General features: G+C 39.6%; 1 long non-coding RNA gene across 2 annotated transcripts in view; it reads left to right on the plus strand.

Moving 5' to 3' along the window:
- LOC149917395 (uncharacterized) overlaps nt 1-5,444 on the plus strand; it is a 28,660-nt gene extending 23,216 nt beyond the window's left edge. Inside the window, exons 2-3 of one of the 2 annotated variants that reach the window (XR_016467428.1) lie at nt 1,791-2,013; nt 2,130-5,444. This is a non-coding gene — a long non-coding RNA (uncharacterized LOC149917395). The remainder of the gene's footprint in view (nt 1-1,790; nt 2,014-2,129) is intronic. The other variant, XR_016467427.1, reaches the window with a different exon arrangement.
- Nucleotides 5,445-13,377: the final 7,933 nt, after the last annotated feature.

A 13,377-nucleotide genomic window follows, 5' to 3' on the forward strand; every position in this document is an offset into this window, starting at 1 on the left:
ATAAAGACAGGGCTGTAGCTTGGGTCATTGAACAAGACATTGTTAGGGCTTATCAGGACAACTGTGCAAACTTCCAGTCTTATCTCTTGAAAGATGAACTCAGACTGTCATAGAAGTATGATGGGAGTAACAGGGAGCCTAAAGAGCATGGTTTGGTTACTCAAATGAAGTACTAATTTGATGGAATTTTATGGCTGGAAATACTCCCTTCTCAGTCAGAAGGGCAAATCCACTTAAAAGTGGAATTACAGGAGTGACACATGAAGAAAAAAAAAAGTTAATAAACCAAGAGGAAATATTTCCCAGAAATTGGATTCCTAGCTATCAGAGCTGTGAGGTCTTGGACCAGCCTTCTGATGGCAGTGGGGGTGCAAAAAAGCATGTCTAAAGCATAAGTATATAATATTTCATTAGGAATAGTATGATATTCTGCCTGAAAGAGGAGTGGACAGGAATTAATTACACTTCAAGATGTCCCTTCAATTTCTGTGCTCTGACACTGAGCTGCTGGAACATATTTAATAATAATAAAAAAAAAAAGTAAAATTGCAACTTGTGTAAAAGTGGATATTTTTATAAATGAATAACTTTGGTTTATTCCTCAGGATGATGTTGTAAAAATGTCATCACCATAAAGCATAAAGGCAGTGTTGTATTCTTTATTATAGAAGTACATTTTCCAATATAGAGGCCAAATAATGATTATATTCTTGCATGTGCTTTAGATCGAGATATATTTCATTCATTTCCACTTGCCTGGAATTTTGCTTGAAGTATATACATCTTGTAGCAATGTTATCTGTGCCTGCAAGCAGGAGGTCTAAATATTATAGCAGTGTGGATGAGGTAATGAAGGAGTGAAATTAACAACCAGGATTTTGTAGCTAAATAGAAATCCAAGAAAATGCTAGTTGCTTGCTATATTTTGTGCCAGGGATGTGGAAGCTGGAAATGTCCAAGTATAGCAATATGAGACACAAGGTTTAAGTTGGATACATGCTGCTAGTAATGACCGAGGCTCGACTGCATGTTAAAGTAATTAAATATTCTAATGAAAGGGAAAGTACGGGATGTGCATTTATTGAAAACTTGATTAAATATTTGCAAGCAAGAGCTATAATCTGAATTCTTTTCTCTTGGATAGCTACAACTGGATCCAGCTAGATGCTCTTTGATCAACAGAACACGCTAGATGTTGTCCAGACAAGGGCTTTCACTGTTTGCCACAATGACTGGATATAGGAAACAGGGCAGTGTAGATGGTCTTGAGGGAAGACTGTGCCTAAAGCAGACTAAGAGTATGGGATCTGTTGTCAGTGGAAAAGGCAGATAATTAGTTTAATAATAGTGGCTAGAGTGTAGATAATTGTGGGTGGGTAGACAGCCTCTGTTACACAGCTTTTGTGGCTTGAAGGACTCCAGAGCACCAAGAGACGTTGTGGGAAAGATTTACACTAAAAAGGAGAATTTAATAAGGTATTGTTTAAAAATTGGTAATCATTTGATAACACGGATTCAGTTTATTAAGAGCAAATTGCACTAAAAGATGGCTTTTCCTGTCCTGTCTCCTGAGATGCCTGTGGGATCTTGCATTAGCCTGCAGCAGAAAGGAATTAAGCTGAATCAAAGAGCACAAATACTCACTCTACTTTTGGAAAGATTTGCTAAATTTCATAGCACAGGTTAGCACACTGTGGCAAGCCATGTTAACAAGCTGTGTATTATATAATGAAATGAGAGGATTCTTGCTTGCATGTTATTTTGAGGTAACCTGTGGTTGTCTTTACCAGGAAGTGTTTCTTCAGAAGGAGAAATAGTCTACTGACTTGAGAGTGAGAAAAGAAGAGCTGGTTGAACAGTACTTACCCAATGTTGTTTCCAAGCAGCTGGAACCAGAAACTGGAATCAAAAAACACATTGTCCACACCTGCTACACTGGGGACTGAAATCTGTACATCCATACTGCTGCTGAGCATGCAGATGAAGAGAACAGCACAGCCTAGCATAGGAAAGGTAGGTGGGATCCTTGCACCCATGGAAAAAGGTGGGGCTTAGGATCCTGCATAGCTTCTAAGTGCATCTTGGGTGTTCATCAGCACTATAAAAATATTTCTTGCATTCTCTTCCAGTCATATGTTCTCAGAGTCTTCTATCAACTCTTAGTGTCTCGAGGGAAGAATAAGTTGAAACACGTGCAGTGCAGGGCGGGTTGTACGATGCTGATCCACATTGAAGAGATCTTTCATAATGTACCATGGAAGGAGTTCAAAAATACCAATTTGAAGCAGGATAATAACTGTTACCTCTGACACTAAAGGAAATACTCTCTAGCATGTTACATTCCTCATGGATAAGACCTTAGCAATTTGAGAACAATGTAAACCAATCCAGTAAACATGTTAATGAAAGCACCCCTGATTAAAATATCTTAGTAGGGTGGTCATGTGGAAATTTTAACACAGCTTATAAAAAGCAAATGACACAAAACTTCTGTCCTGTATTGGTTTCAGACAATCACTGTACTGGATCTCAAGAGATGGAAGTTTGAACGTGGTGGCAGTGTCCCAATAGGCCCAGTGCAGCTGTTAGATTTTGACAATATCAATATTTTATGGCAGTGATCTTCCATCTGGAGGATGTTTCCTGGGACAGGGAACTTGAGAGACCGTGTTACCAGAAAGCTGCTGGAGGAGTTGGAGAGTGGAGGAAGCAGCTGGACAATAATCCAGATGATGAAAAGGCAGGGCTGTGCCAAGAGCTGCTGAGGCAGAAGGAACACTACAACAGAGCTGCCAAGTGCGTTAACTGAGTAAGGCTTCTGCAAGCTGCAAGGCATGGAGTGGTGAAATGTGAATTCCTCATTGAAGAACAAGTTCAAGACACAGCTCTCAGTGATGTGCACTGCCTTTTGGGATAGGGAAGGGGTGATCCTTCTGGATTTCCTAGAACTCAGACCAACACCACCAAGTCTGATTGCTACATTGTGATGCTCACTAAACTGAAAACTTGAACTTTCAGAGTCAGTCCAGAGAAGAAGACAATCTTTCCCTTGCAGTATGACAATGCCAGGCCCCACATCTGTTTGAAGACCACAGGTCACTTTGTCCATCTTGTCTGGACCGTTCTAGCATATCCACCATGTAGTCTGGATTCGGCACCTTCTGACTTCCATCTGCTTGGACCAATGAAAGATGGACTGCATGGGCAATATTTTCCTAGCAACAATGCCACCATAGCAGCTGTGAAACAGTGCGTCACCTCCACTGGTACGGATTTTTAATGAACACAGCATTCAGGCTCTTGTTCATTGCCGGTGAAAATATATAGCTATTGGTGACAGCTATGTTGAAAAATATAATTTTGTAGCTGATATTTTGTTCTATCAAGTGGTGTTGTTGTGTTCTTTGGATCAGTTGCAGTTTCCATTTAAATAAATAGGAGGCATTACTTTTGGAGCAACCTACTTAGATCTTATGCTTGAAAGTGTATCTTTCTTCTAAAAGCAACCAGTAAAGATGAGTGCCTTATACAGCTATTTTAGGAATGACAGATGGAATGGGGGAAATATGGAAAAACCATGGCCACCGTTTGCCATTTTGGGAAGGGAAAAATTTTTCACTCAGTCCTCCTCCTTGGCCATGCAAAGATAGCAGAAATCTTGTATAAGCATTGGAATTCAAAGTATAATGACCATGCATGGATCACTAGTGTCTCGAGACCACTGAGTAGCATTTCAGACCTCCTATATTTTCCAAAAATTCTCCCATTTCTGGAACTATGTAAGCAGGCATTTCTTCCTGTCTCTGATTAATTCATGAAATGATACTCGCAGTGTATATTACAGCAACAGATAGTTTGGAAAGAGCTCTGCAGTCCTGGAAAGCATCTTTTCTTCTTCTTCCAACTTCATTGTACATCATGGAGCATCACGACTTCCTTGTGAACAAAACTTGCACAACCTCTGGGTCACGTAAGCAAGAGTGGTTTGGTAGACCATGGCAGGAGTGAGAATTAAACTCTTGAAAGTCCTGACTTTGGGTTTGTTGGGCTTATTAGGAGCAAAACTCTGAACTGAGAGCAGTAGCTGTCGACTTTGTAATGGGTATTAATGAAATGCTGGTCACAGACCAGTGTACATTTTTGTCAGTTTTTAGTCCATAGTGGGCTGGGAGGAGAAAGAAATGGAGAAAGCAAGGTGGGAAAAAGCAATATTCCTTTGTAAAGAAATGATGAAACAGTTATGTTTGCATCTTAAGAGCTTATTCCAAGATTGATGACTAGCTGGAGGAGAGCTGATGACTTATGGCAGTATTTGAATATTGCACTGAATTTATGTTACTTGGCAACGGTAACATGCATTAACAGAGCAGCATGCCTCCTGGCTGGTCCAGCCTATGTCCCTTCAATCAAGCATACTGATGTGCCAGGCAGAGCTTATATCTGAGGCCTCTATTAAATTCCTTGTAAAATTTCAGTGCAGCTGCTTCTCACAAAGTTAAAGGCTATTTTAACCATATTTCTTTTCAGAAATACTCGTCATAACTCAGGAAGGACCCTTGCTTCTCCTTCAGGGCCGTGAAAGGCTTAGCACATCTGGTGTTATTATACCTCCCTGCAGGGTCCGAGGCACTGTGTTATGCACACTATGCCAGAATGGAAGTGAAGTGCTTTTGCTGCATCCCAGGAATTTCTCCTTTCCATCATCATAGGTGGGGGACAAGTGTTTCTCATAGTGTTAAAGGGGCATATGTACAGAAAAAAAATCACAAATAAAGAACAGTGTTATCTAGGGTTATCTAAGAGTAAAGAACAGTGTTATCTAGGGCTGATCTTCACCAATTTGTTCGAAAGCTTTTCCCCATTAACTTGCATGTCTTTCTGTCAGGCCAACTTGCTTAGGTTGTATCTTTTTTAACTATAAGAAACCTAATTAAATGAACAGCAAGCAACCAAAGACCCAACATGACATTTGCAGTTTTACAGGGGACTGCTCAGAACAAAGATAATCAAAGCAGCTCCAGACTTCTCAGAGACATCTTCATGTAAATCATAATCCCTGCATCCCTCGCTCTACTCTCCATGGTGTGGTGAAGGAAGGATTTGTGTAATGATCATCCCTGACCAAGTTTTGGGGGGCTGGAGGGGATGAGGGAGTTGCTGCAGAGCTGAATGTAGCTCAGTCCTGGAGAACACACCCATTTAATCACGTTCACATGCTTCTCCATCTGAACAGAGTATTAGAAACAGTCTATGGGAGATGTTGGAAAGTTGTGCACTTCTGTTACTTTCCTGCTGGGGGGAATGTGCTGTTTGAAAGGACAAATGTGTTACATGTGCCACTGCAGAATGGTTCAGTGTGGCACTTAGAGACAGATTAGAAACACGTACCCTTGAAAAAAAGAGGCCATTAAACTCGAGAGCTTTATGTGGTGGCAGTTCTAGAAGCTGATGGTGTCCATGTCAGAGGAATTAAATGCCCCAAGAACTTCCACCCTGAGACAAACAGTGTTCATATGAAAACTTTTGAAAACTGTATTTTCTAAAATCTATTTGATAGTGTTGTGAGCTGAAAGAGAACAGCTCTGTTGAAACATAATAAGGAGTGCAGAGTCGTCTACATCCCTTGCTCTCATGCCGTCACGAATTACCTACTGACTGATTAACTCTTATTTGTGAATTTTGAGAAAATAAAAAAGAAAAGTAGACAGGAATGATGAAACAGTTATTTTGATTTTGGTTGCAAAAAGAAAAACAGCTTACTAAAGATCGTTTCAGTCATAATCAACCTCAGATAAATTTGCATGACAATACAGCACAACTAGAATGCTCTGCATTTACCTTAAATACATCACAAGAAGATTAATTTTGAGGCACCACGGTCTGAAACTCTGCAGTTACACCGAGTCATAGTTCCCAGGCCAAGGCACTTCAGCTGAAGATTGAATGTCATTCCCATTGCCTCTCATTAGAAGCAGGACTGAGCGAATCAGATCAGAAATCTGGTGGCTCTGAAGGGCTGATTTTAGAGATTCCTGAGTTTGGTTTTGTTTACCCCAAGGTGAATTGGGCATGTCAAGTTTAACTTAGAAATTGAACGGTTTTTGCTTTTACAAAGAATAAATAACTATTGGCTGCTTGAGTTTTTGAAGATTTTTAGTAAATATATGACAAGATTTGCAAAGCTCTAGTTTGAAACAGTGTGGTTTGTTTTCTTTTATTTCTTCCTAACTGAATCAGGAGTACAGTGGTAAGAGAATGGAAAAGCAAATGCCTCCAAACCTGATGCAAAACATGGAAAACATGGAAATAAAAACCTTCTTGAATGTGTTCTTAACACAACGTGCCTGTATACGTTGTTGCAGGAGGGCATTGCACTTAACTTAAAATTTCCTTCCACTTCTAAGCTACTGAAGAATCATATTGAAAGGAACTGGTTGAGAAAATGACTAAAAATATGATACCTGAAGAGCTAAGATTTAGATTAAGTTTTGAAATTATGATGAGGTAGGTTTTAAATTAGCGGCAGAAATGCAATTTACTTTAAAAATAAGATGCCTTTCTGTCAGTCTGTTTTTGCTCTGCTCTTTCACCGTCTTTCTGACTTTTCAGAAAGGAAAGGAGGACAAAATAGGAAAATGGAAGGTAAATAACAGTATATCTTCTTTGAGAAAGGTATGTGTGGGAAGCTGTATTCTGTCTTCGAAGATCAGCTGAGAATGGTTGTCAGGAATGTGCAAAAACGTGTTGCAAAATCAAAACAATTCAAGAAGTGCCATAGAAATACTCAAATATATATCTTTTGCTGGCAAGTGATACTTTGTGTATGGGTGATTTCTTATTCCAATGGCAGCTTGCACAGGCAGAAATCTGCACAGAACAGGATCGCTGTGTTTCATGGCAAATGAAAGGTCTCTGATGAAGAGCACTGCAGCTCTTGCAATCAGTGTAAGTTCTGGGAAAATCAAAATGCTACCTGAGCTGTCTTCCCCAGTCAAAAACCTGCACCTGCCTGCTTGTATGACTCTCGTGGAAAACTCTTTCTGGCCCCTAGCTAGTGTATAGATGTATGTCATAGTATACAGTGATGATAATGACAAACTGGGAAGAATGAGGTTAGAAGTTAGAACTTTCTGATGTTTATGCCAAGATGTTTGGTGTGGGATATGCACACACAAAGGATATTGAGTGCCAGTGCAGCAGTAGATGCATGTAAAGGTCTTTAAGGGTGATCACTCTTACCAGACAGAGTGAGGCAGTGGGTCATTCAATAAAAATGCCTTTTACATCTAAGTGCATGAAGAAGGGATTCTTTGTGCCATCAGAGAACGCAGTATCTTGTTAGTGTGCAGTGAACGTACCAGCAGTACCAAGTAGGTGATAGAAGCCATGGCATGCAGTTTTGGGAATGCTCATAAAGAGATGAAAAATGGTCACTGCTATAGCAATATGTTAACCAGCATTAAATAGTGATTGCAAAAATTTCAGTGTTTAATTTTGTTTGGTTCTTAACATGGAAAATTAATACTTATTGCCCAGTGCTTGTTAATGTTATAAATTAAAATAATATCTGCATGGAGGCATGAAAAAGTATATGGACGTATAAAAGCTGTGAGTGTTCATGGATACAAATCACTAGTAATACAACTGCTGTTCTCCTCAAAAATGACATTGTCATTGTACTGAAACTGACAAGAGATTTTCTATAAATTCCAATACAGCCTCTACATTTTGTTTGGTATTAGAAGAGAATTTTGTGTTTCTAGGTCGTCCAGAAAATATTGATAATGAAGAGCATGTCAAAACAATCCCCAAACCTTACACATGAAAAGAGTCAGAAAAGTGGGGAGTTTGTTTAAAAATAAAGGATCTAACTGGTGGCATGGATTAAATTAGCTTTTTTTTGACCTGGAGGAAAGGAAGTGGTTGTTAAAGTTATTTGCTGGAGGATAAAAGACATATGGAAAGATGGAGAATTTAAGAGTAGAATTTATCTTGGATGTGAAGCTGGAAGTTTGTTCCACTTAGACCTGACCTAGAAAGTGAATGGAAAAGCTCTAAATTAAGTACATTTGAAGTGAATCCCTAAAGTGAGGATCACATCATCTTCAGTTCAAGACAGAAATGTGATGTAGAAGGATCAGTATCCTAGCATGTTGCTATCAACAACATTCCTACTAAAAATGTAGCACTTCTGTAATTATCTCTAATATTTCTGTGCTGCTTCTGGGTGAAAAATCTCAAGTATGTATATAGGCTGTGACACTTAAATAGGATGGAACCACATATAAAATGTATCTAAAGATGCAGCTCCACTTGCAGGAAGGTCAACTGCTGAGCACAGTGTCACTTCATCTAGATGATTTCAGTGCTGTTAGGCCTGCCGAGAACAGCTCACTTTTACATATTGGTATAAATAATAAATGAGTGGTTAAAAGCTTCAGATGAAGGCAAGGCAAATCTCATTGTCTTCTCTTTGCAGAGCGTTGTTTTGTGCAGCTGTTCAAAGCATGTAAAAATAGCTATCATGTAGTCCTTGCTGTGTTTCACGTTGCTTCTGTAATGGCCTGAACAAAGCTCCAAGTGGTGGAAGGATAACGGCTGATGCTCAAAGAGGTGGGTTTCTGTTCATTGCAGAAGGCCTTCTGTAATACTGTACTGGATTAGTTCCAAAGTTGCATACAATATTCCAGGTATTGACAGACAAAATCTTATGTGTTTCTATGCAGAATTGAGTAAAGCTAAAAGAAATAATTTTAAGATCGGGCTAGGTCTTGCTGCAGCTGGAATAATATCTAGGTAAGTACCATGCATAGAGCAAATGTGCAAAATTGTCCAGTATGTTTTGTCATTAGTTACTTGTTCACAGAAAACTGGAAACATGCTGGAACTGCAATGCACGAGGCTTTTGTTCCTCATTAATTGTTCCTCATTAATTACAATGTTATTGATTTCAGTGGGTGTTGGAACAGTAGCCTAAAAATCTTCTGAAATTAATTTAGGGTGAAAACATTGGAAAAGGGATCAGCAGACATCTTATTTGATGCCTATATCTGCTGTGAGATACATATTTTGAAACACTTTCAGGGCAGAAATTTGTTCATTTTAGGTTATTTACAGAAAGCAGATTGGACTTTCCTTAACTGCAACCAGAACAGCTGGGTAATTATGAATGTTTTCAGGCATGCTTGCAAAGAACATCATTTTTCTTCCCTTGTAAATTTCAGTGGATTCAGGGAGTTCACATGTCTGTATTCTTCAACATCTAAGGGATCAGTAGGAGTACTGAGCAAGGGAAAGCTATCAGCAAAGGCTTAAATTCACTGAAGAGGATATAAAGCTTCAATGGAAAACTTTTATGGGGTCTTCAAACTGAAAAAGACCAGTGACTTATATCAAAGGATAGAAAACTGTTTTCACCTTCTGGGCATTTTTCATTCCTTTCATAAGGTTCTGCTTTATTTCTGAGCAAAGGAGAATATATGCTTGCATTCATTACATAACAGAGTTTGAAACTCACTTTATGACTCATTGCTTTGATGACGACCTTTGTGGCCGCTCGGATTCTCTTTATTTAAGGAGAGTATGAGTCAAATGCTTTTCATTCCAAAAACACTGCCATATTATAACAAACTGAAGCTGCAACTAATTTAGTGATTGAGGATGTTCTCTGTACCAAAGATTGCTTCTCACAGTCAAGTACATTACTTTGCATTGTCAAACACCAATAACACTGGCTAGTTCTGCATGTTGAGCATGTATGTACATGAAAATGAAGCCAATGATCCCCTTTTACAAAAAACAAAATTGCACTGAGAGAGAGCAGGTGCGTTTGCGTTTGTCTTAATAGATGGAATTACCTGGTGCTATTAGAATTCCATTCTAGTATAATCAGTGTGAAAACTGCCTCAACCTATGTCAGCCCCATGGGGTATTTTGTAGACTTTAGGGCATGTAGGCAGTTGTTTCTTACTGCTGAGGTGATAGAGTCAGAATCACAGAATGGCTTAGGATGGAAGGGACCTTGAAGTCCATCTAGCTTCAATGTCCTGCCAGGGGCAGGGCTGTCAACCACTAGATCAGGCTGCCTAGAGCATCCACAATCTCACTGGACAGCCTGTGCCTGTGCCTCACCACTCTCTGAGTTAAAAAATTTCTAATATCTAACCTAAATCTCCCCTCTTTTAGTTTAAAACCATTCTCCATTGCATCAGATGGTATAAAAAGTCGGTCCTCCTCTTGCTTGTAAGCTCCTTTCAAGTACTGGAAGGCCACAATGAGGCCTCCCAATAGCTCTCTGTACACCAGGTTGAACAATTCCAGCTCCTTCAGCCTGTCTTCATACAAGAGGTGTTCCAGCTCTCTGATCATCTTCGTGGCCCTCATTTGAACCCACCCTTAACAGCTTCATGCCTTTCTTGTGCTGCGGACCTCAGAGCTGGATGCAGTACTCCAGATGGAACTTCACAGCGCAGAGTGGATGGGAGCAATCATCTCCCTCACCTTGCTGGCCACCCCTCTTCTGATGCAGCCTAGGGTATAGTTGGTCTCCAGGGCTGCAAGGGTACCCTGCTAACTCATGTCCAGCTTTTTGTCTGCCAGGACCTCCAAGTTTTTCTCTGCAGGGCTGCTCTCAAGGAGTTCACCCGGTTTGTATACATGTTTGGGATGTGGTGTGGGACCAGTCAAAGACATATTGGAATAGAAGTCTGTGCATGGAAGAGTTGTAATGGGCTACCACAGCTGTACAAGAACAGCACTGTGTCTGACTCTTCATTCTGTTGTAAGGAAACTACTGTGATTTCTTCTGCATTCCTCTTTTCTCAAATACTTAGCTTTTACCCTGCAATCAAAAGAAGCACATGTGAATGACATTTCAAGAGACCTGTCTCCTATTCCTGTGACAAGACAATTTTATTCCTAAACCTTTTTTGGTGGATGTTTTTTTTAACCAAATAAGAACCCCTGGGATGGGCTTCCATTACCTCCGCAGGCAATCGATCTCAGAGCTTTCTTTTGCCTTGTAATTATAATTTTTTTAGTTCCTAATGTATGTGTTAAAATCCCTGCTGCAATGTATGTCCTTTATGTCTTGCCCATCTTATGTTGATGAAGACTATGTCTTTCTTTGTTCACTTTCTTTCACGATTAAACAGCTTTCTGTGCCTCTGCATAGACTATATGCCCTGAGCTTTTGATCATTTTTACTATAAAGGTTTTAAAATCTATTTTAAATCAGCTAAAAATTAATTATTTGAATAAAATAATTATGCTAAATACAGAAAAAAACCAAATCTTAATGGCTTAAAGAACAATCCTTCTGTAAGGAGAGAGAGAAATATGGAGATGTCTTTAGTAAATGTTTATATTGCCATTATTTAAGATAATTAGCACACACATATCTCCGAAGGGTGCTCTGAAAATAATGCCTCCTATTTAATTTTGTCAGCCCGAAAGATCTTAGATGCATGTTGGTGGTATTGCAGTAGAGTTTGAACCTTCCTGCTAATATTCCATTATGTTTTCTTGCCATGTGACAGATGGCAGCAGAGAGGCAGTCTCACCAAATGGCGTCTGACATGGAAGTGCATCTGAAGCGAAGATGTGTCAATGAATTTCTCCATGCAGGAAAAACTGCACCCACTGACAATCATCAACACTTCCTGATCGTTTATGGAGACCAAGCAGTGGATGTGAGCTCAGTGAGCTGGTGGGTGGTGCTTTCAGCAATGATAGCAGCAAAAGTGGGTCACCTCCATTTGTGCAGATTTTGATGAGTGCAGCATGCAGGCTCTTGTTCACTGTGGCCAAAATGCACAGCTACTGGTGATGACTGGGCTGAAAATGTTTTTGTAACTGAGAATTTGTTCTATCAAATGGTGCTATTGCGTTCTTTGTATCTGTTGTGGTTTCCATGGAAATAAACGAGAGGCATTACTTTTGGAGTGGCCTATACAAATTAAAGCATCCCACATGTATGAAAATCATAGCAAGTCCTCAAAGATAGAGACCAAAGATATGAATTCGATGTTTAATTCCTGACTTTCTTGAATTTCTGCCCCAATGCTGCATGAGAATAATGGGTAAGGGGGGAAGTTTAGCTGTAACAGACACTGGAGCCTCCTAAAGCAGATTTTCATGAGCCAAAGCACTTCAGTGAGAATTGAAAAATGAATGTTTACAGGAATGCTACTGATTCAATCTAGAATGAATGCTAATAGGATTTATTCTGTTGGTGATATTCATTGTTATCAACTGAGATGTGCTTGAAAACATTGTCTATCATGTAATCTTGGATGGAAATCTTCTCCCTTACTTCCCGATTCAGCAAATCAGTTAGAACACATCTAATTCTGAATAAAAGTTTAAATTGCACAGACTTCAGGAAGAAACAAGTATGTGCTTTGTATTAAGAACTTTTTAAAGGGTTTTTGCTAATGTTGCTTTCAACTGGCTTCCTTTTCTTTAGTGTTTGACAGTTCAGTGCTGTCTAATTTATAGCTTGTCATACAACACATCTTTCATAACTACCTTCATGTTCCTTTGTTGTTGTGTACAGTACAGATATAGTACCAGATGTGTACTGGTGCTATAAATAATGCTGCTGTGTGAGTTTTAAAGAACAGTTGCCTGTAGCAAATACCATTGTGTGCTGTCAGTGCATTTGTGAAGGTTAAAGATTAATAATTAAATGAGGTACTAACTAATGTTCACATTATATGTAATATGTCTTCCATTCACTTGCGTTATTTTTGCTTTTGCTAAGGGAAAATGTGTTATTGAAGGAGTAACTGCATCAGCTATTTGGAAACACAGAAGAGGGTTTTTGCTTTAGAGCTGCAAAGGCTTCAGGCTTTTAAAGCTGTGACTGTTTCCTGAACAGAGGCAATGCTCTTGTCTTGCTTTGCTCCTGCCTATTGCAAAGTCCCTCTGGGTGGAGAACTCAAGTGGGTATGTGGAATTGCTGTGATGCTCACCTACAATTGCAGGAGGGACTGTGACTTTCAGGCTTCTGGCAGCTGAAAACAGCATTCTTGTAAACGTAACTGGGCTTTAAGCAGCATTGCAATTGCTCTTCATTAGCTCGTGTTCTCTCATTCTTCCTGTTGAATTGCAGGATCTGTGCTGTAAGCACCTAAGTCTTCCAGCACAGTGCATGTGGAAGCTACCTGCTGAATCAGTGCCATCCGCTGCATTAACTGCTGCCATTCTGGTGACAGAGGACAGAGATGCAAAAGCTAAGTCCTGGTGAATTCATAATTGCCCCAGTAAGGTTGCTTTTATTACTGTGCTGGGTACAATATATAAATGACCAAATGCTCCCGGTAAAACCCCTCATTTAGGAGACACTGCAATTTATGGTGTGGACAAATTATAGGC

The sequence above is a fragment of the Phasianus colchicus genome, chromosome 6, assembly GCF_987193195.1.
Source record: "Phasianus colchicus chromosome 6, bPhaCol1.hap1.1, whole genome shotgun sequence".
Lineage (NCBI taxonomy): Eukaryota > Metazoa > Chordata > Aves > Galliformes > Phasianidae > Phasianus > Phasianus colchicus.